A 15,383-nucleotide genomic window follows, 5' to 3' on the forward strand; every position below is an offset into this window, starting at 1 on the left:
GGATTTTCTTGGCCCCCCACTTGTTACTGGAGTAAGGAGTTATGATGTGGTAACATTGGGCATGGTGAGTTCTGTCTCGAAAAGCCAGTTCCAGCTCTCAACAAGGGTTTTTCTTTTTATGAAGAGTGACTCCAGCCCCATATTCTATTATGTTAAAGTAAGGTCTTTGATTGCTGTATTGAGGGTTTGGAACAGTACCACTAGACTGATCTTGAGTAGAACAGAAATGGTTTTAGCAGATTTCAGTGTTTTTAGGTTGTGTCTGTGGTTATAAAGGAATGTTTTGCTCTGATATATTTTTCCCAGCACATCTGTATTGAATCGCACTGTTTAGACAATTCCTTAAAGAGAAGAATTTGGTTTCAGAGTCTGAGATTTAGATTTTCTGAAAGTTGCTTGACATATGTATAAGCTTTAGAAAAACAAAAAACAAACAAACAAACAAAAAAACACATATAAACCTGGCTAATGAACCTTACATGAAAAAATTAATCCTGCTTCCTACCAAATATTCAGCATCTGAAAGTATTGACTCCCACAAAACACCTTGCTGAAAACAGTTAGAATTATGATGCATACTCAGCATGCTAGCACTAAAACACAATTTTCTTCACTGAAGTCTTTTGCATAACACCCTAGAGACAACTCTAATACAGTCTCTGCCACCTATGGTTCACATCAAGATGGAGGTCAAGGTGTAGAACCATTTAACTTAAATCCCTACCCCAAGTTATTAACTAGGAAGAGAAAAGGAGGAAAACATGCAAGGGAGATCTGTTCTACATGACCAACATAAAATAACTTTGTACTTATAGGTGGTGATAGGTAAAACAGAAAATGTCAGCATCTGACAAGCCACTCGAGTGTTTTAGCAGAGCTTCAGGCTTTCCTTATAACCTAGGTAAGTTCATATTTTTTAAGGGAAAAAAAAGTTAGAGATGCTGCAAAAGGGAGTGTGTGTGGAGACAGTATTGGTAACTACAGGTAAGGGTCTGTGAAGATTTTTATATTAAACCCCTAATTTCACAGGTTTCTTCATGAGAATATTAAAAAAAAATTCCTGCTGGGAGTTTAGTACTGTGTAGTGGTGCAGTACTTCAAACTACACTTTGTAACTACCTTACTTGCTATTTTTGTTATTGTGCTGTTTAGCTTCTCTTTACTCCTCTCTATAACTAATAATAAATTAATTATAAATAGAAAACTAAAAGAGTAGCATAGATAATGGAGGATGATGGTGTGGCGAAGGGAAACAGGAGCAATTATCCTTTTCTTGCACAGAGTTGCAAGGTCTGTATTCTGAATTAGCAAAATTGACTTCCAGAGGTGAAGCATCAAAACTTTTGGCACCTTTCATGCTATCTTCCTTCCCCATGTAATCTTCCCCAGCAAATTATAATGAAAGGAAAACTGAACTTTTTAATGGGACTCTGTGACCACGATGACAGTGCTGCCTAGCATGGAAGTTAAAATAATACTTTCCATTTTAGCTACATTGCTGAATACCAATAAAGGATTGGACTTAAGTGGCCCAGCTGCAACTTAAGTAGTACTGCTGGGCAATTTCCAGTTCAAAACTAGCATATTTTTGAAAAGTTCAGTGCCTCTAAAGAATCAATTAAAAAGATCTTGTATGCATCAGTCTGCTAGTATATTCGCCTTCAGTGCAATGTTTGATTAACAGCATGTTTGCTTACATGTGGCTATGATGTTATATTTGAGGTCTTTAAATGGCAGGTTTACTGAAGAAGCAGTTTCAAGTGTAACACCTGAGTAGTTCATATGAAGAGGGATCTGTGTGTGAAGGTGGAATTTGGCTGCTGGTCTGGGGAAACACAAGTTTCTCTAGAGGAAAGTTTTCCTAGAATTTGTTTCCTCCAAATTATGTAGTATTGAAATGGAGGAACCCGTTTCTGGATAGGCTGCACCGATGGGCTGAGGTCAACTGCATGAAGTTCAACAAGGCCAAGTGCCGGGTCCTGCACCTGGGGTGCAATAACCCCAAGCAGAGCTACAGGCTGGGAGATGAGTGGTTGGAGAGCTGCCAGGCAGAGAAGGACCTGGGAGTGATGGTGGATAGTCGTCTGAATATGAGCCAGCAGTGTGCTCAGGTGGCCAAGAAGGCCAACAGCATCCTGGCTTGTATCAGGAACAGTGTGACCAGCAGGGCTAGGGAGGTGATCGTCCCCCTGTACTCAGCTCTGGTGAGGCCGCACCTCGAGTACTGTGTTCAGTTTTGGGCCCCTCGCTACAAGAAGGACATGGAGGTGCTTGAGCGGGTGCAGAGAAGGGCGACGAAGCTGGTGAGGGGCCTGGAGAACAAGTCCTACGAGGAGCGGCTGAGGGAGCTGGGCTTGTTCAGCCTGGAGAAAAGGAGGCTCAGGGGTGATCTTATTGCTCTCTACAGGTACCTCAAGGGAGGCTGTAGCAAGGTGGGGGTTGGCCTGTTCTCCCACGTGCCTGGTGACAGGACGAGGGGGAATGGGCTAAAGTTGCGCCAGGGGAGTTTTAGGTTAGATGTTAGGAAGAACTTCTTTACTGAAAGGGTTGTTAGGCATTGGAACAGGCTGCCCAGGGAAGTGGTGGAGTCACCATCCCTGGAAGTCTTCAAAAGACGTTTAGATGTAGAGCTTAGGGATATGGTTTAGTGGGGACTGCTAGCATTAGGTTAGAGGTTGGACTCGATGATCTTGAGGTCTCTTCCAACCTAGAAATTCTGTGATTCTGTGATTCTGTGATTTTTTGGTAGGGTCATGAGCTATAGGGTCATGGGCACTGTACTGCAGTTTCTCACTTCTCCCAGTAAACACTTTGATGCACAAATCTTCCCATTGCACTCCATATGTGGGAACCTTACAGATACCTGCTACTGCTTCATTTCTTTAAAGAAAAAGGAGAATAGGTACTTTGGGATGGAAAGTCCATTTGAGGTAAAGAGGCAAGCCTGAAGAAAGAGATAGCCTAGCTTTAGTCCTTGATGTATACAAGAAGGGGATGAAGAGGTTGTTATTTCAAACTCATGAAAGTCATTACTTCTCTAAGTGACGCAGCAGCAGAGTAAACCTAGCTTCCCAGGGTTCCGGCACAGACAAAATAGGAGTACTAGGGCAAATTTGCTGCCCTTATAACCTTCTGTCTTAAAAATCTGTTGTGTTGCTTGAAAGATGGACTATTTTGCCTCATTCTCATCCACCAAAATGAGTTAAGAATGGTGAATCCTATATGAATTAGTTAGGTCCTCCTTTATGCAGCCTCCTTCTCTGCTCCTTCAGACATCTGGTGCAGATCTAACAGGTTGGACATTCTCCGTTCCTCACTGTCTGCTCTTCCATGGCAGCTCCAGTTTGATCGTATCAAACAACTGAGCATATCAATGCCTATAAATACAGGGCACAAGGACTTTCTCTGACCATCTGTATCAATGTAAATATTACTTCATTGATCTGTCTTCTAGGTGGTATGAAAACTGTCATTCTGGGCTAGAATTATCCCATGGGCCAAGAACTGCGAGAGGTTCACAGCATTAGTCTCAGCCAGAGGTGACAATTTTTCATTTTTCCTGGGCACATAAAATTATTTTTAATCGACCTTGGCAAGTTTACACAGTTAACTGATTGAAATAAAATCCCAACCTACAGCCCAGCCCTTTAAGGATTTATATGTGTATTTGCGTATGCAGGGAGCAGCAGTTTCATTGAGATGAATGGCTTTTCTCACAGTGCAGAAAGCTAAGCACGTCTAAGTCTTTGCAGAATCAGGGCTTCGGAGTCTTTCCACTCCTGAGACGTAATTACAACCTTGCACTGCAGTTACTGTTGAAAGCTCACTTACTGAAATCAAACTAAATGAAGACATGCTGCTAGTGCCAAAAGGAACCCAGTTGTCTAGTTAGAGATACTTTTGTCTGTCCTTAGGCAGCAACAACTATAGGTATGAGCTGTGCACACCCCTGGCTTCACTGCTTTATAATTTTGTAAGCAGATGTGCAAGGAGATAGATTATTTTTATTCCAATACTGGACACTATATGGGTCACCTTACCTGTTCAAGCTATGTATCTGTGTATGTAATAGGATGCATGTTGTGTAAATTACAAGCAAAAAAGAATAAAATCTTATTCAATGGCTGCAAATGGTAATTGGCTGGGATTTTTTTTTATTTTTTTTAAAGCTGTGATTTAGCAGCCATGATGGGTTTCCTTTAAAATATTTTGGATGATGCATCAGGTCAGTTGCCTTGATCATATAATGAGTCATGATTGATACCCTGATATGATTTGTCAGCGTTATAAATTTACTGATTATATCACTGTTTCACCTATTAATTTTAACCTCCTTCTATTTTTCATCTTGCTTAAAAATAATAATGGGGAGAGACATCATCAAAGGCTTTTTGTTCAACTCTTCCTTTTGATTCTGCCTTCAGTCTCTTGCAGAACTGTGCCTGCATAACTAGTGTGCCAGGCAGATACTGTCTCAGGAGTCAAATGAATATGGAGTTTGTTTAAATTTGGAGAAAGTGTCTTTCTAAGAGATGTGATGCCTCCTGTTGCAATTATAAATGCCTTTTCCATGAAGAAGAGTGAACTACTCCCATCATACAATCAATATATGACTGCAGACTTAGAAAACAATAGAAACATACAGGAGAAGCAAAAATGAATGAGCTGTATCCCATCTGTTTGTCCTTTTACTACATGTGGTAATGGTCACTTATCTGACTACCTGTGGATATGAAAATGCATTTGAAATGATGAAGAACTCTCTCTTCCATGGTAATGACAACAACCCGTGACATTTCTAACCTTACCAGCAGGTCAGAAACTATTTGTGTTCTCTTCTATTAAGAATTTTACCCCTTCTGACACATCTATTTAGTTCTATTTGAAAGAGAAAATCACATTAGTATGACCTAAAACCACAAATGAAGACTATCTTCTACCAAGTAATCTGCATATGGTTAAGTATTTATGAGCCACCTGCAGGGGATATGAGTTGGTTATCAATCTAATAATACCCAATGTTCCTTAGAACTCTTTGTAAGCACCAGAGCCTATATGCATTAACATGAAATGAAACCAAGCAGCTGATAGTACAATATTGAATGCTCAATGTTTCTCTCTCTCTCTTTTCCCCTTTAATATGAGTTCTTGAAAGTATCTGAAAGTAGTAAGAAATAAACAGTCTTTATGGATCTCCAGCCTGGAACAAGTGTATAATATATTTATCTCAGCATGGTCTAATATTTTGCATCAGAAATGTCATTCTTCCTTCATACACAGGGCTACAATCTAGCTGTATTTTTAAGGCTTACAGGTTTTTTCATTTAAGTGTTTCAGTAGACTCACAAACACTTCTACGTATCTTCTGGATGTTCAGAGTTAATTTTGGTCATGTTGTTCTTCCTTTACTTTTTTTTTTTTTTCCCCTATTGTTTTCAATTTCAAGAGTAAGAGGCATTGCTTGATAACAAAAGCAGAAGTTAATACTGTTGTATTTAATATCCCTTCAGTGCCTACAATGTAAAGACTGCAATCTAGATGAAATTACTGTTGATGCTAGTGAATAAGTTATTCATAGTTTTGCAGAAGGAGTTGTGCTTCCAACTTGAATGCCTCATGCTTTGTTTATTTTACATCTTTGGATGTAAATTACCAGCTATTTTAATCTAAGAATATATCAGAAACAGAGCTGTAGCACAGTCTGTTTTACTACAGCTTTGTCAAACTTACAGTGTTCAGCCTATTTTCTGAAATTACATGGGTCAAATAGCAAGAAGATTGTTTAGAATATATAAAGAAAAATATATTGGGAGATCTAATTTAGTTTCTGACCACTAATGACAAGTGGGGCCTTTAGTTCACCAAAATACTGTTACAGATGTCCTAAGCAATCAGCCTTTATTTTTCTGTAGGAAAAATATAATGGATTTAGGGCTTTATTTCAGAATCCTATAAATTCTCTTATATCCAGGAACACACTGATCGTGGTAACCACAAGACATTTTTCAGTGCATCATTAAAGTTGAATTTACATTACTGTGCATCAGATTTCTTGCACTCTGTATTTAGTAATAAGCAGTGTGGGATTTTAATGGGAGGAAAAATGGAAAAATAGACCTCTCAAAATGTTTTGTTCAAGTTCTTATTGCTGGATTTTTTCTGCATTTTTCACTGCTGCAGCCCCAACATGAGAGTGCCCAAGTAAGTTATCTCATAAGCTATTCGTGGACTAGATTGTAGTCTTCCATACTCCTGGCTTTGAATGCAAATAACTGCAGATGGCAAATAACTGCAGATGGCAAACAACTGAGAAGTTTATATTGGATTAACTGCTGAATTTTTGTTACTTGACCCATTGTCCTCCAACAGATAAAAATGTCCTGGGAGAAGAAGAAGAAAAACAACACATACACCCAGAAAAAAAAAATAAAATAAAAAAATCACAGATTCTAAACCCTTATGGAAGAGATTTGCATGTGTAGTACTGTCATATCACAGCTTTGCAAATCTTGCTAATAGAATGGTGTTATCTATCTTCTGAAATGTCTTAAGATGCAGAAATATGACTTAAGAAATGAAAGTTTATTATTTTTTCTATATTTAGCACAGATCTGGCAAAAATCTTTTAGGAAAGAAATTCTTTCCCAGTTAAAATTGTTAGTAACCTGATAGAACTTGCCATCTTGTACAAAAGCATACAAAAAGTCCCTGGTGTGATTTGATATCCCATATTGCTCTAAAGTCAAAATTGTATTTAAAGTCCTTACAATATCCTACTTAAAAAGTAGAAGTATAAATAAATAAAATTGATTATTTTCCTAAGTATTTCTCTAATATTTCATAGGTTTTCTACATCCTTGAAAATTTTTAAGTATATATAAACTAGTAAAATAGTAGTTGAGCAAGAGAGAAAAAAGGTTGTTTTGTTATAAATAGATATGAAACTGTGCAATAAGAACATGAAAGGAAAAAAGCAACACGAGCTATACACATAAATGAAACGTTGTCTCTCTGATTTACACCCTCAAATATTTAACTTCTAATGTGTAGCTGATAAGTTTTCCAAGGACTTTTTGCTTCTGGATCTATTTGGTGTCTTACATAAACAATAGCAGGACTTAAAGTCCTACTGCTGGAAAGAACAGCTGTCCTGGTAAGGTTTGAGTATATTTTAATGTTAATTCTCAAATGTCTGTGTGTTGTTTTTTTTTTGGTTGGTTGGTTTTTGTTTTTTGTTTTTCTGTATGTATATGTTTTAAATGTATCTTGATTTTTTTTTTTTTGTAAAATTCAAATAAAATTATTTTTATATATACATAATGCACTGGAATAGAATGTACATAAGTTTTATTTTGGCCTTTCAGAGAATTATTGTGCTTCTGGAGATAGAATTGAAATTTAAGATTTAGATTCATGGTATATAGTTATGCCTTAGTTCAGCAAAGCTTTACATTTACAAGTACATTACTTCACTGATAACAGCAGAACAAAATTTAAGTAGTTAAGTGCTTTGTGGAATAGAAACACAATTTCTTTAAATGCCAACATACCAGACAAATGTCACAAAAAATGTAGGGGAAGGAGGCTACTAGTAACAAACAGTGGGTAAATCAGTATATTTCTTTATGGAAAAAATAGCTTGGTGTATTACATGAGGGAGGAGAGGGGAATAATTAGTATAGTACTTCAGTAGGGTAGGAAAGAAAGAAGGTTAAGATGCTATTTAAGCCTCAAACCAGGTATATTCAAAATTGCAGATCCTATACACTAAAGTGTTTTGCGGGTCTTACAATATAAATACATATATATAAAAAGAGCTAGCCTTAATTGTAACTAAGCACTCCTGTGTTACGAGCCACTGCCAGTTGTTAATAAGTGAAGAGGCTTTGTGGTGCCTTAAGCTGCTTGTGCTTCGAAGTTCAGAATATGTATTGCTGAATTACTGTGGGGTAACTCAGGGAGTAATTAGCAGTCTGCCAGCTGCTCTGACCCCAGTGCATAAGCTGTGAGTAATTGTGCCCACCTGTATTTGCAAGGTAACTCACTTCACTTTCACTAAGGGTGTAAGAATGCTCACCTCATGTTTACTCAGGAGTAACACCATGTACAGGGGCAAATTGGCTATGAGTTCAAAATATCATTTGCCTTATGTTGGCACTTTATATATTCATCACGTGGAGTCATTCATCATCTTTTCTATGACAACTGATAAGTTGGTTGGTATTTTTATTTTATTTAATTCAAAAAAAGTAATTTTAAATGCATGTATTTAAATGTTTAAGGACGTTTTATACAGTAGAAAGTGCACATTGCTTTTTGCTAGTGGAAACTTTACTTTCCTACCATACTGCTTTGTAGAGCACGGGGCTGACTATGAAAATGTAAATAAAATGTAAATAAAATATTACTAAGCAATAAGTATTAATTGTATGATGTTTATGTTCCAATGTGCTGTTGCTCCTAACAGGTTCCACCTGCGAGGTGCACTTGTTAAATGAGCATTGCTATTGGAAAACACCTAGTGGGAGTTCACTAGAGAAAATGCTTTCATCTGTGGTATACGTGTACAGCTTTTTGGCTCCAGCTTGAACCAAACAGAATTTTTAAGTTAGAGCTTCTTCCTCAAAAGTCTGGTACAACTGAATTGATAACTGATTCAAGGTATTCTGCATGCAAGCGTATGAACAAATTACTGGTTGGTTAGTATTTAAACCACACTCAGAGAAGAAAGTTAGTGTAGGAAAAGGTCATCCACATGTACTTCTCAGGTGTGATCATGTATGTCACCCCCTGTACCTATAGCCAGCTCTTTCATTTTACTTCTGTGTCTCTAACAGCGGATGTGTTATGGGCTAGCTGGGACTGTATGCAGGTTATGGGTTATGGGGAGCAGTGAGATGGCTGAAAGGGCTGTAATAATCCATTAGCATTTTCCTGGTCATCATGACTAGATCTAGGTGGGACATAGGTATATTCCATCATGAAATCTGTCTGTCTCAGGACTTCTATTATATTACAGAATATAATTTTGGCAATTAAAAGAAGATAATTCTTAAAAAAAAAAGGAAAATAAATCTCACTGATTTCCAGAGCTTTAGTGTACTAAGGGAAAAGCTAAAAAAAAAAAAAAAACTTTATATATATATTTATATATATATATATATATATATATATATATATATATATTTGTTTACAGGATTATCGGCTAGCTCAGGACTCCTCCTAAGCAGGGGACAAATTGCAGACTGTTTCTTGGATTTACACTGAGTGAAGGGTTACTGTGCTGTCCCATCTCCAACCTGCAGTGCAAAGAATATGACTCTGCTTTGAGAAAGTCTAGTGTTGATTTTGTCCCTTGGCCAAAACAAATCTCAGGAGTGTTAAGTTATGACCAGAAGCCAGCAAGGCCACAATAAGAGGCAGTAAGGTTAAAAAAAAAAGAACCAAAACCTATAAGGGGTCCAAGAACATCCTTATGTAGCTAAAAAAGTTTAGTGAGCTAATGTTAAATCAAAACAAATTAAGATATAAACATTGTGCTTTCACTGAGGAAAAGAAATATTAGACGTGTAGACATGGAACAAAACAAAAGACAGGATACTCTGAATATTGTATAGGGAGTCTGAAAGATGCCTCCTCCAACACTGCTTGATATCTGGCAAGTTATATAAATGCTGTGATGTTTCTTTATTTTATTTTTTTTTTTCTCAAAAATGAGGGCATGCCTGCCAAGCTGTTTTCTTCCCAGAGCTCTCATGGCTCTACCTTTTTCAAACCTTTGTACTTATGATTAATACTTGCTTATTTCTGGTAAAGTACTAAGGATCATAATTCAATAAAGATGGCATTTACTGCCATCTGTCTTGACAGTCTTTGAATAGAAAATGTGAAAGGTGAAAGGTTTACTGGTAGGGCTTATTGCCTCAAGCATACAGATGGAATAAGAAGCATTAGGTATGGTACACAGTAATCCAAAGAAAAAATGATCTTATATTCCCCATCTTCTCCATACCTTCTTTACCAAAACAGCTTTCACTAAAGAGAAAAGCTTGACAATGCCAGGCCTCCAGCTGCCAAAGCAGCTGTTTGTCAAAACCAGTACAATAATTCAGACTTGCAGAGCACTTAGATTCCACCATGATTCTGAACTGTTCAACCACTGGTACTCATTACAAGGAAAACAAAGAAATATTGTGTATTGCTTTAATGGTTATCCTGAAAGGTGGGCAGATTGAATTCCACAACTGACCTTAATGCATAATTGTCTCCTTCTGGCAATTAACTGCAACAACATAGTGCTTGTTCTTATTTAGAATATGCTTTTATCTTATTTATTTATCAAACTCATTGAAACTGAATCTTAGGATTCTTCCTGTAACAGGGAAGGATTGTGGATGCCATGATAAATTAGCCTTGTAATTTTGGTGCTATACTGTATATGGAAATAGCATTATAGTTTGAAAGAGATGGGAAGATTTATTTTCTACTAGTTTTAAAACTTAAAAATCATAGTCGAGATTTTTTTTTTCCCTTACTTGACTTTTTTTCTCTACCACCACCTGCTTTATGTATTAGTCTGGTATGAGGCAAGTCTGGTTTTAAACTGCCTGGAGTTTTTTCAAAATGCATGACACACTGTTCTCAAAAGATGTTATATAAAGTCTTATGTTATTACTTCACTAAAAATAAGAAAATCAGAAAAATCAAATTGTGATGTTTTAAAACCAAAATGAAAAGATAGCATACCACAATAAAAACAATAAAAAAGACATGATATCAAGTACCTTGTTCTTCATTGCCCATTACTGAACATGGTTAATAGCAGTTGGAAAAAAACACCATCCTCTTTTTAGTGGCCTTGTTTCCCACAATGGGGAAAAATAATTATTTTGTTGTGTCTTGTTTTATTTTATTTTTTCATAAAGTTCAAGACACTATTAGTATGATTTACTGCTCAGAATCACTGATATAGCCGTCATTTGTATTAGCTTCATTCTAGGTATAGGGTCTTTGCTTTCCGAAGTACTCTCCAGTAGGAGATTGAAATCAGATCAAATGCTCAGGCAGTGAATCTTGAGTACACACTTTTAATGTATGACCCCCCTCCCCTCACCCAATAGACTTTTTTCTTGTCACTTTTAAGTATTCATCTGTCCAAGTTATCTGAGAGGCCTTTTACTTAATGTGAATTGGTGCCTCTCCTGAGTCTCAGTGCTACAGGAATGCTTATAAAATCTCATTGTGAAACCAGATCCCTTCTTGAGGCGTATTTACCCATTTAGTTTCACTGACCAGGGGGAAGATGTTCACTAGCACAGTGACCTGAATGCAGGGTTAGGGTATCAGATGATAGCATGTTGCATGTAATGTGGAATTGCCTTCCTCCTCATTTGCCACTTAAAATCCAGTTTAATTTCATCTGAAAATGCAGCTAAAGTATTTTCAGGTCATTGGATGACCAATTCTATTTATTAAATATGCTCCATGATACATTTCAGTAGTACAGCCTACAACTATTTAACGGGGGGATAATACAGAGGGCAGGGACACATATGCAGTGCAGAGGCTGTGATGTGTGCTCCGTTATACAGAAGAATGGAATGCTTAAAGCCATTTATCAGCTCTCTTTAATACTTAACTGTTTTATTGCATTGTGATCTCTTGAAAGTTAAATTTTTAAGACTCCAAGTTGAGCTGCTTTAGGACAGGGTGAAGCAAAGGCAGACTTCTGCATTGCATTAGTCTTCTTTTCCAAGTAGCTTGTGTGTCTAGAGTTCTGGATCAGATCTAGACAATTATTATTAAATTACAAAGGCTTCTCTGGTTAGAGTAGGCTATGTACAAACCGTGCACAGCTGTGTTTAGACCATGTTGAGGCCTGATGTAAGTGCAGCTCTGCTGATGTCAGTGGAGTTGCATCTGCTTGCAGTAGGTCTTAATATAGTCTTCAGACTGCAGGAAGCCTTATGGATGTATGGAGTGCTGCATGGTAGCAATAAATAATGGAATTCACTCGTACAAAGTGTCTTCCATCTGAGAATCTGAAAGTGCTTGGCAAGCCTGAATTTCTTCTTGTGGGAGGGGAAAGAATCTGAATGGCTACCCAGATATGTATCCTTTATCCACTTGGGAATAGGACTGATTATGTATTGCCAAGGGTAGGTGGGAGGTGGGCTTGTTATTTTCTTTTCTTTTAAAAAGTAATGGTATATTTAGACATTAATGGTATAATTTTGTACCATCAAGAGCTGGAAATTTTATGTCCTGCCCAAATGTATTTTGGAAAGATGATCTGTGGTATACATCAGTTTGCAAACAGCATGAATATGTTAGCCTTTGCTGCTTTATCCTCTGCCAAAAATGTAGAGACGATAGCATCTGTTTCCACTACCCACGCTATCCAAATCATTAAAAACTCACAAGAGTTGGAAGAGAAGTTCTGAAAGCTTTCACATGTCTGTGTTTGCTAGGAAAATCATTCTCTTGTAACCATGTGTTCAGTCTTCCTTGCTCTTGGTCCTGAATTTCAGGTGATAATGAGTGAGGCCTGGAAAGGGAAGATTAAAATTTATGAAATGACATTTCAAATACAAATAAGTAATGAGTGCATGATTTAATAAGTGCTGCTTCATCCAATTTTGAAATCATAAGTATACTTTTTTGATGCAATAAACTATGGAAAACACTTTAGAAACATAGCTAGCCAAAGCTGTGTAACAGAATTCATGGTTGGGTCTCAGTCATATGGATCTTGGATGCTAAACAACTGAGTCGTTCTCTCCAGTGCTGAAAACCCTCTATTACAAGTTGCGTTCAGAACATATTAGGGTTTGGAACTGGTTTACTTTTTTATTATTATTATTATTATTATTTTTTATTTATTCTGGGTAGTTTGCTAGTGGCTTTTAAGAGCCTTCTAAAATAACCAATGTGCATTTTCCTTTCCCATCTCTTTCCCACACTCTTTATTTTTCTCATATGCCACTATTGGATTATAGGTAGAAAGAACTCTATGTACAGAACTGACCAAACTACAGGAAATAGTGGTCTCTTACTTGTCTTTTTCATTACTTTTTTAAAGCCATATTGCTCCTCTGCAATGCAGAAAAAAATGAAAATGTAAAAAAATCAAATTCAAAGTGACATCCGTTTATTTCACTTTCACATCTCTGCCACAGATTCTGCATTCTGCTCTCGCAGAATCTGATCCATTACTTGCTGGTATCAATAACAGTGCAGATGATGATTTCTGAGCAGGAAGAACTGGCTTCTTTGTTGTGGTCTGAAGCACAGATTTAAAGATATTAAATGGCAAAGATGCACACCATTGGTACTTGTACAATTAGATGTACAATAAACTTCTTAGAGTTGTCTCAGTAGAAAGGGAATTTTGAGCCTAGTGAAAAATAGCTACAAAGGAGACCAAAGTGGAAAAATGCTTAAGAATTTGAGAAGCACAGAGATGAATCAAAAATAACATTACACAACAGCTTGAAATCATCACCAATGCTTGGGGAAATTAGGGTTCTTTAAGACTTTAGAACAAGAAAAGCTATTGTATTATCTCCATATTGTATTTAAAAAAGAGAGAAATTTTGGTTTTGTTTTGCTTTACTTTTATGCCTAGAGAAAGGTTTGAACCCCTCTATAATCCTTAGTGATATTTAATCTGTCCTTTTCCAAAACTGTCAAAACTTGCAGATGCATATGAAGATTTTACTTTCTACCTTTTTGTAGCTCTTTTCTGTGTCAGAAACTTGGTGATAAAAATTGGTTATGTGGACATGTTAACTTTGTTATTTTAAGCTATTTTATCACAACCTCTATATTTTGATTGATTAACAGACCAAGTGATTTTCCACAACAAATAACGAGAAGTTCCTTGCAATCTGGACTAAAAAAAACAACAAAAAACCCTGTTTTGCACAGCAGTGTGGCCTAGAATGCATGGATATGCTGACTCCAGCCATTAGAGCCAGTGCTTAGTATTACAAACAAGTATATTTTGTCAGGTCGGAAGCAACTTCTGGTGTGAGGGTTTAAAGCTCCCAGTGTGTCTTGGGGCTGAGCTCATTTCTGTACAGTGCGAGAAAGTCATTGTTTTTTCAGTTCCAATTTCATGAGTAAGAGGAAAATACTGCAAGAGTGCTTGTGATTTGTGGTGGGAAAACAGAAACAGTATGTTGTGCTGTGTGTGTATGTGGCCTCAGGGCTTCCAGACTTCCTAGTCAATTAAAAAGTTTTAAGTTGAGTAAGTTCTATCCCTATCAACGACAATACAGGCTATCCCTGAATATTCAAAGAGCAATATTTCTCCAGATGAGTCACATTTTTAACTTAAATTTTGGTTACTGGCGTGGCTATGTCACATGATAAAAAAGTATTTTCTGTTGCTTGTTGTACTAAGTTAGGAGACAGAAGCATAGGAAGGATGCAGCACTGGTCTAGCTGTGGCACTGCTCCTGGTCTCAGCTGTGGAACTTTTCAGTCCTCTGTGGAAGCGTCTTCTAGGTAATTTCCTCGGTTATAGAGCAAACTCACCTTTCACCCAGCCCCAAATCAGGAGCCTCTGGGGGCTTTTAACCATGAGACATGGCAAGAAGCTGGCTTGAATGTTGGCTTCCTTGTTTCTTGTGATTTTTTTTTGCTATGACAAATGGTTATATCCATTTATCACACGTTGCACAGCAAAGCAGGAGCCCTTAGTCTGGCAATGACAATTCACATTCTTCTTGCCTGTCTCAAGAAATTTTTAAATAATGTCCTGCTGCAATGTCTGCTACTATGTTTGAAAACAGTATAATGATAGAGAAACACCAAGTGGGTGAACTTATAATTGTATGGTAAATGTAGACAACAATGCTGATATTTTAATTGCTAGAGGTAGGCTTCAGGGTTAATAATCCTTTGATATCCTATTATGTGATAATGTGTTCATAATGAATAAACTTGCCCATTTAGAGTGAATAAAAAGTCAGAAGATGTTATACTGATGAAATTAAAAACAGCACAATGTTTACCTGTGTTTTCTTCAGTTAGACACTGAATGGATGTTATCTCACAGGTTTCAGAGCTGATTTTCTATTCAGTATGTGGGCACTCTTGCATAGTTTATTCTGAATTTCTGCCTGTGGAGATTGCATACAGACACCCAACATTTCCTGAGGCTCATTGGCAAAGCAATTCTTATTGTGCACATACCCAATGGGAAAATTCAGCCTACCTTTTGTGTGGTTCTAAATCTGCAAGATAGTTATGACAGAGAGAATATAGCATTGGATAGAATTATGGAAGCAATTGGAACAACTGGCATTACTTGTTTGATGGTTTAGGCAAAAGGTACAATATCTTATGATATATAAATGGTGTGGAGAGGGACCTCT

The sequence above is a fragment of the Aythya marila genome (genome assembly GCF_965140915.1).
Source record: "Aythya marila genome assembly, chromosome: 8".
Classification (NCBI taxonomy): Eukaryota; Metazoa; Chordata; class Aves; order Anseriformes; family Anatidae; genus Aythya; species Aythya marila.